This window comes from Mauremys reevesii, linkage group 1 (genome assembly GCF_016161935.1).
Source record: "Mauremys reevesii isolate NIE-2019 linkage group 1, ASM1616193v1, whole genome shotgun sequence".
Lineage (NCBI taxonomy): Eukaryota > Metazoa > Chordata > Testudines > Geoemydidae > Mauremys > Mauremys reevesii.
Genome location: NC_052623.1, coordinates 333,264,366 through 333,276,134, shown reverse-complemented (window position 1 = coordinate 333,276,134; position 11,769 = coordinate 333,264,366). Strand labels below are relative to the sequence as shown.

Below are 11,769 nucleotides of genomic sequence, written 5' to 3'. Positions count from 1 at the left end.
AGATGGAGTCATTACTGCTAAAACCAGGGCAATTCTAATCCTTAAGTGATCCAAATAAATTTGATATTTAAAGAATTTCTTTTATGAAGTCTGCATCACCCTGAAAAACAACCACATTGTAAGTGTTGCCAACAGCAATTTTTGTTTTTGTTTTTTTAAATGTATATGTACCTTGAAATAGACAGCATTGTCTCTACTTCATTCCAAAGGTGATGTCATTCAGTACTGAGAAGCTTCTGGTTCCAAAGCACAGTTTGAAAGGTCCAAGAAGAGTTGACAGAGGACAAATAGTTTCTATTTCCTTTATCAGCTTGTGAGTATAATGAAAACACAACATTTTTTAAATAAAAGGAACAACTGTCCATATTAGTTAAAGTGCTAGCTATAACCTCAGTCAGAAAAATATAGGACTTCCCAGAGCTGATTTTATTGAACTGGTTCACATTCCAATTTGCCTTTACAAATATCCTTGATATTCTTTTGCATAGACACTGTTCATTTCTGCTAATGACTTTTAAATTGTCTCTTCCTGTTGTGTTGTAGGGTTTTCATATAACATTGATATTCACGTATGCTTTCTTCCTATGCATTCTTCACCCAGTGCATACATTATGTCATTGTTTTTGTGAAGAACCATTTCTGTTTAGCTGAACTAGACTAGTCTTTGTGTCCTGCATACAGAAAGGCAAGTCTGATTTACTGTGTTAAATTAGGAATGTGCCAAATTGCTCTGCAAATGTGGGATAACCATTGACCTGCATCTAGGTTGGATATTGTTCCAGGATTACATGTCATGTCTATTTTGCCAGTCATATCATGCATTTCAACAAACCTAGAGAGAAATCACTTTCTGAAAAGATGCAGTTAAGAAACTGCTTTAAAATATATTATTGGAATAAAACCAATCTTCTTACCCAAACAAAGTCTGATGTCATCCCTTAATCTATTTATTATAATTTGTCTGCTTTTTTGATATTGCCTGGAAAACACACATGTACATTCAACAGGCTCCCAATGAACAGCTGACTGTACTGTCACCCATTCCACCAGGGGCGGCTCCATGTTTTTTGCTGCCCCAACCACAACAGTCAGGTGGCCTTCGGCAGCGTTTCTGCAGGAGGTCCACCCCAGTCATGCGGATTCAGTGGCGGTACCCGCCACCGAATTACCGCTGAAACCACGGGACTGGCGGACCTCCCACAGAAACGCCACCTAAGGCGACCTGACTGCCGCCCTCACAGCGACCGGCAGGCCGCCCCCCACGACTTGCCACCCCAGGCACGTGCTTGCTGCGCTGGTGCCTGCAGTTGCCCCTGCATTCCACATCTGTGGCTGTTAAACAGATCTAGGCCAATATCAGTAAAGTGTTAAGTTATTTCTTCTGTTCATTATATAAGATGATATATTAATAGATAATACACCCTAGATAACAACTATGGTTCTGATACTACAATCAGATTCTTGCAAATGCACTCTTCCATCTATACGGAGACCCGTTAACCTCATTGTATTTGCATAGATCAGATTGTAGGATCAGGGCCTCTGCCATCTTTGACCCACATCTAGACCCCAAAATTTCATGTAGAATTGCAATTTTGGCAATTTATTTTTGGCATCAGGAGGTCCTAGCTTTGATTTTTGTGGTTTGTTGCCTCCATCTCTGCCCTCCACACATACTTTGTTTTCATCTGAACAGGAGGCAGAGATGCACAGCCAGATCCCATGAAGAGCCCTGTCACTGTGTGCCTTGGCCAGAAAATGCATAACTGAAATCCCCCACCACCCAAACCAAGAAAAATATCACTATCACCATGAGAGCCAGATCTACACTTGTCCCAAGAGCAAGAACGCCACACTTGATTTTGACAACTGCCTCAGACTAAAAAGCAGGTAAACCCCATTGCATCAGCTACAAGCATGGTTGAGAGCTGATTTTGTTTAGAATATCCCCAGGTTCGATTATCATTGGGATATACTTGGTCCCAGGGCCGCCCAGAGGATTCCGGGGGCCCGGGGTCTTCGGTGGCGGGGGGCCCTTCCGTTCCGGGACCCGCCGCCGAAGTGCCCTGAAGACCCGCGGCGGGGGCCCCCCCGCCGCCGAATTACCGCCGAAGCGGGACCCGCCGCCGAAGTGCAGCCCGGTCTTAGGCGGTAATTCGGCGGCAGGGGGGGGGTGTCCCCGCCGCGGGCCGTCGGGGCACTTCGGCGGCGGGTCCTGGAACGGAAGGGCCCCCCGCCGCCGAATTACCGCCGAAGACCGGGCTGCACGTCGGCGGTGGGTCCCGCTTCGGCGGTAATTCGCCAGTCGGGGGGGGGGGTCCAGCGAAGACCGGGAGCGAAGAAGATCCTGCACCCGGCCCTGCGAGAGTTTTCCGGGCCCCCCAGAGCGAGTGAAGGACCCCGCTCCAGGGGCCCCGAAAAACTCTCGTGGGGGCCCCTGTGGGGCCCGGGGCAAATTGCCCCTCTTGCCCCCCCTCTGGGCGGCCCTGACCCTATCCACCCCCCCCAGAACACCCACAATCCAACCCCCCCATTCCCGGCCCCCTGACCGCTCCCCCAACCTCTGCCTCCCTGTGCCCTGACTGTCCCCAGGACTCCCTGCCCCTTAGCCAACCCCCCCGGCCCCAGCCTCTTACCCCCGGCTCCCTCCTCGCCCAGAGTCTCAGCGCCTCGCTGAACAGCTGCAGCGGGGCCTGAGCTCCGTCCCGCTCTGAGCCGCGTGGTGAGGGGGCGGGGCTGGGAGCTCCACGCCGAGCGGATGGAGCTGATCTCAGCCCGGAGCTCCCAGCCCCGCCCCCATGCCACGCGGCTCTGAGCGGGGCGGGGCTCAGGGGCCCCGGCAGAGACACGCTGCGGCGCTGTCTGAGGATGCCGTTTGATGTGCTAGGGCTCCAGGAGAGGGGCGGAGGCGGGAGCCTCAGCTGTTCTCTTGGGGGCCCCTGCAGAGCCCGGGGCAAATTGCCCCCTTTGCCCCCTCCCTCTGGGCGGCCCTGCTTGGTCCTGCTAGTGAAGGCAGGGGGCTGGACTCGATGACCTTTCAAGGTCCCTTCCAGTTCTAGGAGATAGATATATCTCCTATTATTATTATTATTATTCATGGTCTGTTACCATTCAATTTTTAAGTTCTCAACCATTTTGACTTTACAGATTATACATGACAGCATGGGCTTTCACTGCAGTGAGACATATAGCTATGTCATGCCAATAGTCCTGTGATATCAGAGGTAAGTAACCAATCACCATCCTTAGTCTAAAGCTGATTTGCATGCAACAATTTCATTGGTTGTATGAGCGAGACTGTACAGGTGTACTTGGCCCACCTACCACACCTGTACTGGCTTTCAGCTACTAGTATTTGTGCAGTCCTTCTGCCAGCTGGCTGACCTCAGCAACAAGGGCCAGATTCAGATGCTCGGGGTCGGAGATCCCCTGAAAACCAACAAAAACCACTGGCTTGAGCCTCACCTAGAGTTTCTGGGATCACTAAATACTTTCCCTCAGTGCCCTTCATAGGCAACACTTCCCCACTTGTTAGCCCCAGTCTGTGTATAAAAGAAAGGAAATTTTATTAGGAGAAAAAGAAACAGCACCTACTTGGGAAAATACAGCAACACCATCTGTATGTATGACAAGTTAAACAGGCTGGACCATAACTTTAGCAGGAGTCAATTAACTCAGTTCCCCACCTGTCCAGGTGAACATCCACTAGGCAACGGTCTCGTTACCACAGCACTTCCTTCTTCTCCATCTGCTGAACTCCACTCACAGATTGGTGTCACTGCGTAGCAATCTCAGAGTCCTGATACACACTGGGGCAGGCCTTTCTCCAGTCCCTTGAGAAACACAGCCTGGTCCTGTTCTGAGGCTTCACCACCTACACCAGCCATAGATATTTCAGCTTCGTTTAGTAGCTGGGTAGAAAGGTGTCTTACCAGAGTTCACTCAGCTCTGCTGCTGTCATCACTGGCTTCCCTCTCTACATTGCACATCCTCAGAGTCATCTCAATCAGCATCACCTCTCTGCAAAAGTCCTCTCAACCCCACAAAGCATTCATTGTAGAGAAATCAGTAGCATATAAAATCCTTGATCAGAATCCCTACCCTATAACAACATACATACATCCTCTATTGCCTTCTATTCTCTGTTAAGCTCTACTACCCAACCAATTCTGCGTTTGCAAACAGTTATGGTGGCTTCCAAAGTGTCACTGGAGGAATTCTGGGTTGAATTCTTATGTAAATGAGCTCTCTGTACCTTCCCTCTGTTCACCAGTAGTTCAAGATAGAAAGTTCCTTCCCTTTGAGAGCTTCTAGCCCTCTGGAGTGCTGGGTAAATGGCTTATGCAGTTGAAGTAGTTTTGTGGCTGCACTCCCTTATTCATTAACAGATAGGAGCAGAGTGCTCCTTACCCTCCAGCACAGTGTTTTTCAACCTGGGGGTTGTGAGCCCCAGGGGAGTTGCGAGAGGGGCTTTGTGGGGGTCGCAAGCAGGACTGGCGTTAGGGGGTACAAATCAAGACAATTGCCTGGGGCTCCATTCCCCAGGCCCCCTCCTCCCCTGAAAAGCTAATTTACATATTTCAGCCATGAACGGGGCTACTGGAGCTCCACACCCTGAGCTGTGCAGGGGGCTGAAGTCCTGAGCTTAAAGTGTGTGTGTGTGGGGGAAATCACAATTTTTTCAGGGGGTGGGGATGATGATTTTTTTTTTTTTAAGGGGGTTGGACAAAAAAGGTTGAGACACACTGCTGTAGAGCTTCAGGCCACAGGGCTTACATTCGGAAAGCATTTAAGGTAGACTGAGCTGCCTTTAACACAATTTAGCAGGTGGAAATAGAGAGGATTCCAGCATCATGCGGCCAGTCAGCTCTCCACAAACCATAGTTAGGGAACCATAACTATATTTTTAACAGCTCTGACCTTCATGACTAATGCAGAGTTGAGAGAGATGGTCAAGGAGACCCCATTTATTTACTCATTCCCCTGAGCTCCCAACACAATCATCATCACCACACACTGATCCGGTAGGTCGGGCAACCAGGCTCCAAATGAGGCAGCTGTTGTGAAAGCCTCCAAAATTCTGCTAGGCCTCCATAGCAAAAGAACTATTTGAAAGAGAGATTTCAAAGTAAAAGGCATTCCAGGCAGGAGGGGAGGGATCTGCACTAACCTGCATACTTTCCCACCCCACCAACCGCATGTCTTCTGCAGCTACAGTTACAGAAGGCTACTGCTGCGGCTTAAAACAGCATTACTCCCACTGTGCACTCGGTCTCCCTTGGGAATGGGAGGAGGGAGTCACACTGCAGCACAGCAGTGGGCCAGCAGCCAACAGACTATGCCAATGTAACCAGGGGCGGCTCTACAAAGTAGGCTGCCCCAAGCAGCGCGGAGCGCTGCGCCGCCCCGCCGCCCCTCGGCGCCTCCCTCCGCTCCCCTCATCGGCGGCAGGGGGCGGGGGCTGCATTGCGGCCGGGCCTGCTGCCGGCGTGCCGGCAGGTCCGGGGCGCGCGGGACGGCGCGCACCGCCGCGGTCGAGCTAGCGGAGCGGGCGCGAGCGAGCGGGCGGACCCCCGCGCCGCGGGCAGGCGGCAGGTCCGCCCCGTCCCGTCCGGTGTGGACCTGCGCAGGCATGCCGAGCAGCCGGGCCAAATGGCCGCCGCCCTCCCCAGGATGCGCCCGCGCGCGCGCAGCCCGCTGGTGCCTAGAGCCGCCCCTGAATGTAACCTACACACCTCCTAGGGGTGATGTTCTGTCCCATCTAGTGGCACTGAGACCACGTAGAGAGAGAGAGAGAGAGAGATTAATGAGTTTGCTCTACAGCCTTAGCTAACAGCCATATGGCTTTTAGCTCATGCAGTAGAGGCTCATGCACTAAACTCCAGAGGCCCCAGGTACAATCTCACCTGCCAACAGCCATGGTCCGTCTGTTGGTATTACACCAGCACTATGTTGAATTCCTCCTGCCCTTGTCTGTCTTTGGTCTTACTGATTCTTAAATTCTTTCAGGCAAGAACTGTGTGTCTTTATGTTTGAAAATTGTTGCTACAATGGAATAGCCCTGTGGTTCTCAACATTTTCAACCTGTGGAGCACTTAAGAAAGAGGCAGTTCCCCTTCCCATGCCTAATTGCACACTCTTTCCTTGCTGTCATCTGAAAAAGTAACACTTGCTTTAATGGAACAGATCTCACTGCTTGATTATGGGCCCCTCTTTTCTTTTTTCAATCTGGGCTGTTTCCTCCCTCCAGGTGTAAGGGCATATCTACACTTACCTCCGGAGCAATCAATCCAGCAGGGGTTGATTTAGCACATCTAGTGAAGACGTGATAAATTGACCGCCGAGAGCTCTCCCGTCAATACGGAGCGAGAAGCGCAGGTGGAGTCAAGCGGGGAGCGTCAGCAGTTGACCTACTGCAGTGAAGACACCGCGGTTAGTAGACCTAAGTATGTGGACTTCAGCTATGTTATTCATGTAGCTGAAGTTGCGTAACTTAGATCGATTCCGCCCCCCCCCCCAGTGGAGACCAGGCATAAGACTTTACCAAGTCTCCTCATGTTGCCTGCAACCCTCTGTGTTCTGACGCTTCCAGGTGATTTTGCAGTTTAGTTCTGTTCCACTTCAATATCAATGTTGTCAGCAAATCTGATCAGGGTTGACGTTTACATCAAAGAAAGGCCGTGAAAGAAAGACTCATTACCAGACTGTCCCCTCTGGGGTACAGGCCTACCATGGAGAGTTGTTGGCAGGCATACAAGGAAGATTGGCTTGGAGACTGATGCATGAGCAATTTAATCTTTATAAGATGGGACAATCACCTCTCATTTCAATAGCACATCACTCCACAGACCACCTGGGAGTTCTCCTTGGCCCACACTTGGATCAACGTGGGAACACTCCCTTTCTCTGTGTGCTCTGCTGCTTGCATGCATTTTCCACTGTTGCTCTAACTTGTATGTGCAAACTCTACAACATAAGGCTAGATCTTTGTTAGGGAAAGGAAAATGTGATGTGCATTCTTTGCTGCGATGGCTGTGCAGAGTTTTGCAATTTATAATACGTATTATGCTAAAAAGCGGTAGTGGCTGCCATTCGGTGGGTTTTAAATCCAAAGACAATCCCAGATCTCATTAAAGCCAATGGATGTGCCAAGCACCCATTTTCAAGCTCAATGGAAAGAGTAATTAAACAGCTGCAGACAATAGACATGACTGCCTGAGGCACTAAACTGCAAGGTCAGGTCCAAGCAGAACTAATTCAGGTAGATTAACAGGGGTCTCCCTTGCTGCAGATGCAGGGACTTGGACATTGGTTTGCACTGCAGCCTGCAAGTGTCAGAGCCAGAGCAAGCCAGCAGGGACTGGACCAGCTGTGAGTATGGCTCTGAGGGAAAGCAGAAATGGTTTGAGCTTACATCTCACTTGAATCGCAGATATGGGGATTTCTGAGTGAGGAAACTGCCTGCTGTTGTTTTTATTGTGTTCAAGTAAACAGGACTTTTATGTACATTTTTTGGAAATAAGATTACACCTGACTTGTACTGCCGATGTCTCATCCTAACAGAAATAACCCTGGAAGGCCTCAAATATCTGCTAGCCACTGCTTAAGAGGCAACATAAGAGAGAAGCGTCAAGAGTTTCTGAAGATAAGATACACGTCTGAAAGGCAAATTATATTTCACTCGACAATTTTGAGTATTCATGATATACAAAAACTATGCTCTGTCTATGGTTTAGTGGCACCAAGCCTCTTATAACAGATGGGATCAATTAAGTACAGTACTTGGACTGATTGTTCGGTCATTTTCTGTATTAAATGTTATTCTCTTGCTCAAACACAGCACATATTTCAGGTTCCTTCACCTCATATTGTCACATAATCCAAAAATTATTAATGATTTGCAGGCAGTTACTGCCCTCCCATTGACAATTCCTAGGTAATTAATAAAGTGACATTTGTCTATTTTCGTGATAGAGAAAAGGCAATATACACTTTTTGCTGTTCACACACTTTATGGTTAGGGGTTTTTCTTTACCTCTTAATAGCTACAAAAAAATCCCAAAACATTTTGTAAGATCACAAGGATACATACTATAGCTAGAATTGGTCAGGAATCATTTTGACTACATGTTTTTGTCAGAAAATTCTGATTAATCAAACTTTTGTAACCCCCAAAGAGATTACATAGATTCCTGGAGCTCTGTCTGCTGGCAGCTCAGGGAGGAGGAGCCAAGGCAAACTCAGAATCTGCCCAGCAACCAATAGGGAGTGAGATGCCCCTCCCAGGGAGTTGAGGAGAGGGGAGAAGCCATTTTGAGGAGAGGCTGGAGCCAGCCAGGGCAAGGGCCGGACTGGCTGTGTGGGGAGCTGGTGAGTCCCAGGCCTGCAGGCAGGTTCCCCCTGAGAACTGGCCTCTAGGGACCCGACCGCAGATCCCTCAGCTGGGTTTTCCTTCCCCACGGATGATTCCCAATTGTTACGTTTGCTGAGAAATTTCCCCAGCCAGGCTGGGTTCACCTCCAGCTCCCCCGGTGAGACCAGTCCTCACATGGTCAGCTCTGCTAGTCCAGGGCTGCTGCCTGCAGAGTGTGTGACTGGGGGCTGGGCGAGGAGGCTACAGTTTGGATGTTAGGGTAGTTGTATAACCTACACCTTGAGCCCTGCGCCCCTTTGTGATGAGGGGAGATCCTGGGACCAACGCAGCCTGACTCCTGCCTGAGGAGGATCCCTGTCAGCAGCCAGCAGCCAACCTGCAGTGACTAAGGAGTCCAGCGTCATCCTCAACCCTGAAGATCATTCATGGAGTTCGTGAGAGCACTGTCTTTAGTTAGTTAGTCAGTCAGGGAATTTGTTTTGAGGACCCTCTACTCCCTGAACTGTGTCCTCAAGCCAGGGAGTAAGGGTTTGAGGATTTTATAACCTACTGCTTATTACACCTGTGGAGGGATTCACCATCTCCTCCCACTTGTGGGTCCTTTGGGCTGTACTGAACCCAGTCAGCCACACTGCTAAACCACTGCAGATAATTTTATAGGTCATCAAGGGCCCCAGCAAAGTACACATACCAACAGGACACTAATTTTACACTTGTTACATCAAGTCACGGGTATTTTAAGTGTGGGCATTTAAAATAGTGTTTCACCCTGTTATGTTGTATTTGTTGCCTGTTTAATAAAATTGTTGTGTTTGAATATATTTTTATGTGTTGTGTTATTTCTTGGAAGTCTCCAACTATCCGGCAAGTAAGTGGGGATTCCTCTGTAGTTAGAATTTTCCACCCAAGCTGCCCTGGTGACCCTGCCAGGAAGGAGCGAGGGGGGTGGAGGCACCGCCAAATAATTTCATAACAAAAAAGAAAAAAGATTCACCCTGCTGAGTGGGTGGCGGGATCCAAAAGAACCCAGACCTGTCCATCAGAACCTGTAAGCGGATTGCCATTAAAGGAGGTAATCAGGTGGAGAGGGGCGCTACACTTTTCATGGGACTGTGCCAGCCTCGGTGAAACTAGTCAGGAAGGTTTTTCAGGTCCAGGTTGGAATTCCTGGTCAAAGGCAGGAAGTGAGAGAGAGACCCCATTTCCCAAAAAAGCCAGTAGCCTGGTGGTTAAGAAATGCTCCAGGGATGTGGAAGATCCAGTTTCAGGTCTCTGCTCGGAAGCTGGGTCTCTCGCATCCCAGCTGAGCTCCTTAGCCACCAGGTTACTGGCTATTCTGGGGTAGGTCTCTCTGTTTCATGTTGAAACATTTCAAAAGGTCTCAGTTTTGTCCAGATGCAAAAGGGGAACATTTTTGAAGTCTCAAAAATTTCCGTAGGACAGGAAATCCATTTCCTGCTCAGCTCTAGCTGTAGCCTCTGCTTATATGCACATAAACTAACTCAAAATGTAGGTCTTCCTCCTCTTCATTATTTGTTCCATTATGAGCACTTGTGCCAATTACCTCAGCATCTCCAGATTTCCATTCTACTCCATGCTTCACTTCCTTTTCTCCTCCTAGTTACTTCATTCCTAAACTCCTCCCCGCCATATACAACTCTGCACTTCCACTCTCCTGGAAAGAGCTACCATTTCATTAAGAAATCCAAACCCACAGAAAGATGTGCACAGCCAAGCAGATACACACATTGCAGTACTGCCATCCCCAGTAAAGTGACCAGATGACAAGAACAAAATATCGGGACACATGGGGGGGCAGCCACAGGCTCACCCCGCTCCCACCCCCACCCCACTGGAGCCATGGGGAAAGGAGTATACAAAGCCTGAGGAAGTTGCAGGTCAGGGGCACAGGGCCCTGGCTCTGGCTGCATCCCTGCCACGGGTTGGGCGCACATGGCCCCTGCTCCAGCCGTGCTGCAAGCCGCAGGTTGGGGGCACATGGCCCCAGCCACAAGCACACGGCCCTGGCTCCCCACAGAGCCCCAGCCGCAGCCCTGCTGCTTACCTGGGGAATGGTTCCTACCCACTGGGAAACACCTGGCAGGTTCCTCTGGCTCCTAAGGTCAGCAGCAGCCAGTGGGGTCTCCACTCCAAGTGCTGTGCCTGCCACAAGCACTGGCTCCAGCTGCCATTGGCTGGAAGCTGTGGGGGTGGGACTTACTTGGGGGCATTAGTAGCACGCAGCGCCCTAGGGTCAGGGGCAGCCAGGGGGGGAATTGTACCCTGTCCATGCCCACAGCTCCCATTGGCCACGATGGAGCCAGCACTTGTGGTAGGTGCAGCACGCAGAGACCACCCCCGGCTCCCCCTGTGCCTAGGGTCCGTAGGGTCCTGCTGCCCGCCGTTTCCTGGGAGCCACCCCAAATAAGCACTGCTGGGACCCCAAGTGAATGCTCACCAGTGTACTCCTCCAGCCCCGAGCCAAAATATCAGGACAAGTGGCGTCCCGCCCATACATCGGTCGGGATGCGGGACAAACAACTAAATATCAAAACAGTCCTGATTTTATCGGGACGTCTGGTCACCCTAATCCTCAGAAGTTAAAAATCATGAATTAGACCCCTTGAAATCATGCAACTGGGCCCAAAATCCTGAGATTTTTAAAAATTGATTCTATTGTGGGGGTTTGGGGTCCGCCTTTTGATTTTTGAATTCCCACTGCACACCTGCAGTGTGTTTGAAACACAGTTAGTGTTGACAAGTCTCCCAACTCAACTGAGTAAGGTGATTTTATTCCCCACTGCAGAAGTGGCCACTGGTTGCCTGATGATACAGAGCTTCCAGCTTCTCACCCAATCTGAATAATTCTAATTAACTCATTCTGTGTTTTCCCACCCCACGTCTGCCTGTCCCCACCCAGCAATTAGTGATGCACCTCCTAGCTCCTATATCAGTTAATTAGGCACTCCTAACCCCCACATCAATTCTGCACCCACACCAGTTTTGCTCACCCAGACACACCTCTGCTCCTCCTGCAGCTCCTAGGATTCTTTACCCTCCCTCTCCCAGGCCTGAGGAGGCAGCTACTGTGGGGTCTTCTCCCTCTTCCCAGGCTGGTGTCAGGGGCAGCTCCAGAAACTGTTCACCCCTTTCCCAGGCCTGGTGTTGCAGAGAGGTAGAGGGGAGATGGAGGAGCAGAGAGCAGACTGACCTATTTTTTACAGTAGGGAAGGAAAGAGCAGAGGTGCTTTGAGCTGCTGGGTCCTCCCCTCTCACCTATCCAGAAAACTCCTATCAGCTTCACAGCAGAAGGGGGAGAGCCCTACCTGCCTCCTGAAGCAGCCCTAATTGGCTGCCTTCCCCATTTCCCTGCTTCCTGGGGAAGAACTGCCAAT

General features: G+C 50.2%; 1 long non-coding RNA gene across 3 annotated transcripts; it reads left to right on the top strand.

Moving 5' to 3' along the window:
- Positions 1 to 231: 231 nt before the first annotated feature.
- On the top strand, positions 232 to 8,164 carry LOC120392270. 3 transcript variants are annotated; one of them, XR_005591636.1, is made up of 6 exons: positions 232 to 313; positions 1,697 to 1,890; positions 3,148 to 3,224; positions 6,251 to 6,432; positions 7,292 to 7,371; positions 7,564 to 8,164. It is a non-coding gene; the product is annotated as an uncharacterized LOC120392270 (long non-coding RNA). The 3 variants fall into 3 exon arrangements; XR_005591635.1 differs by lacking the exon at positions 7,292 to 7,371; XR_005591638.1 differs by lacking the exon at positions 7,292 to 7,371 and having other exon boundaries at positions 6,251 to 6,446.
- Positions 8,165 to 11,769: the final 3,605 nt, after the last annotated feature.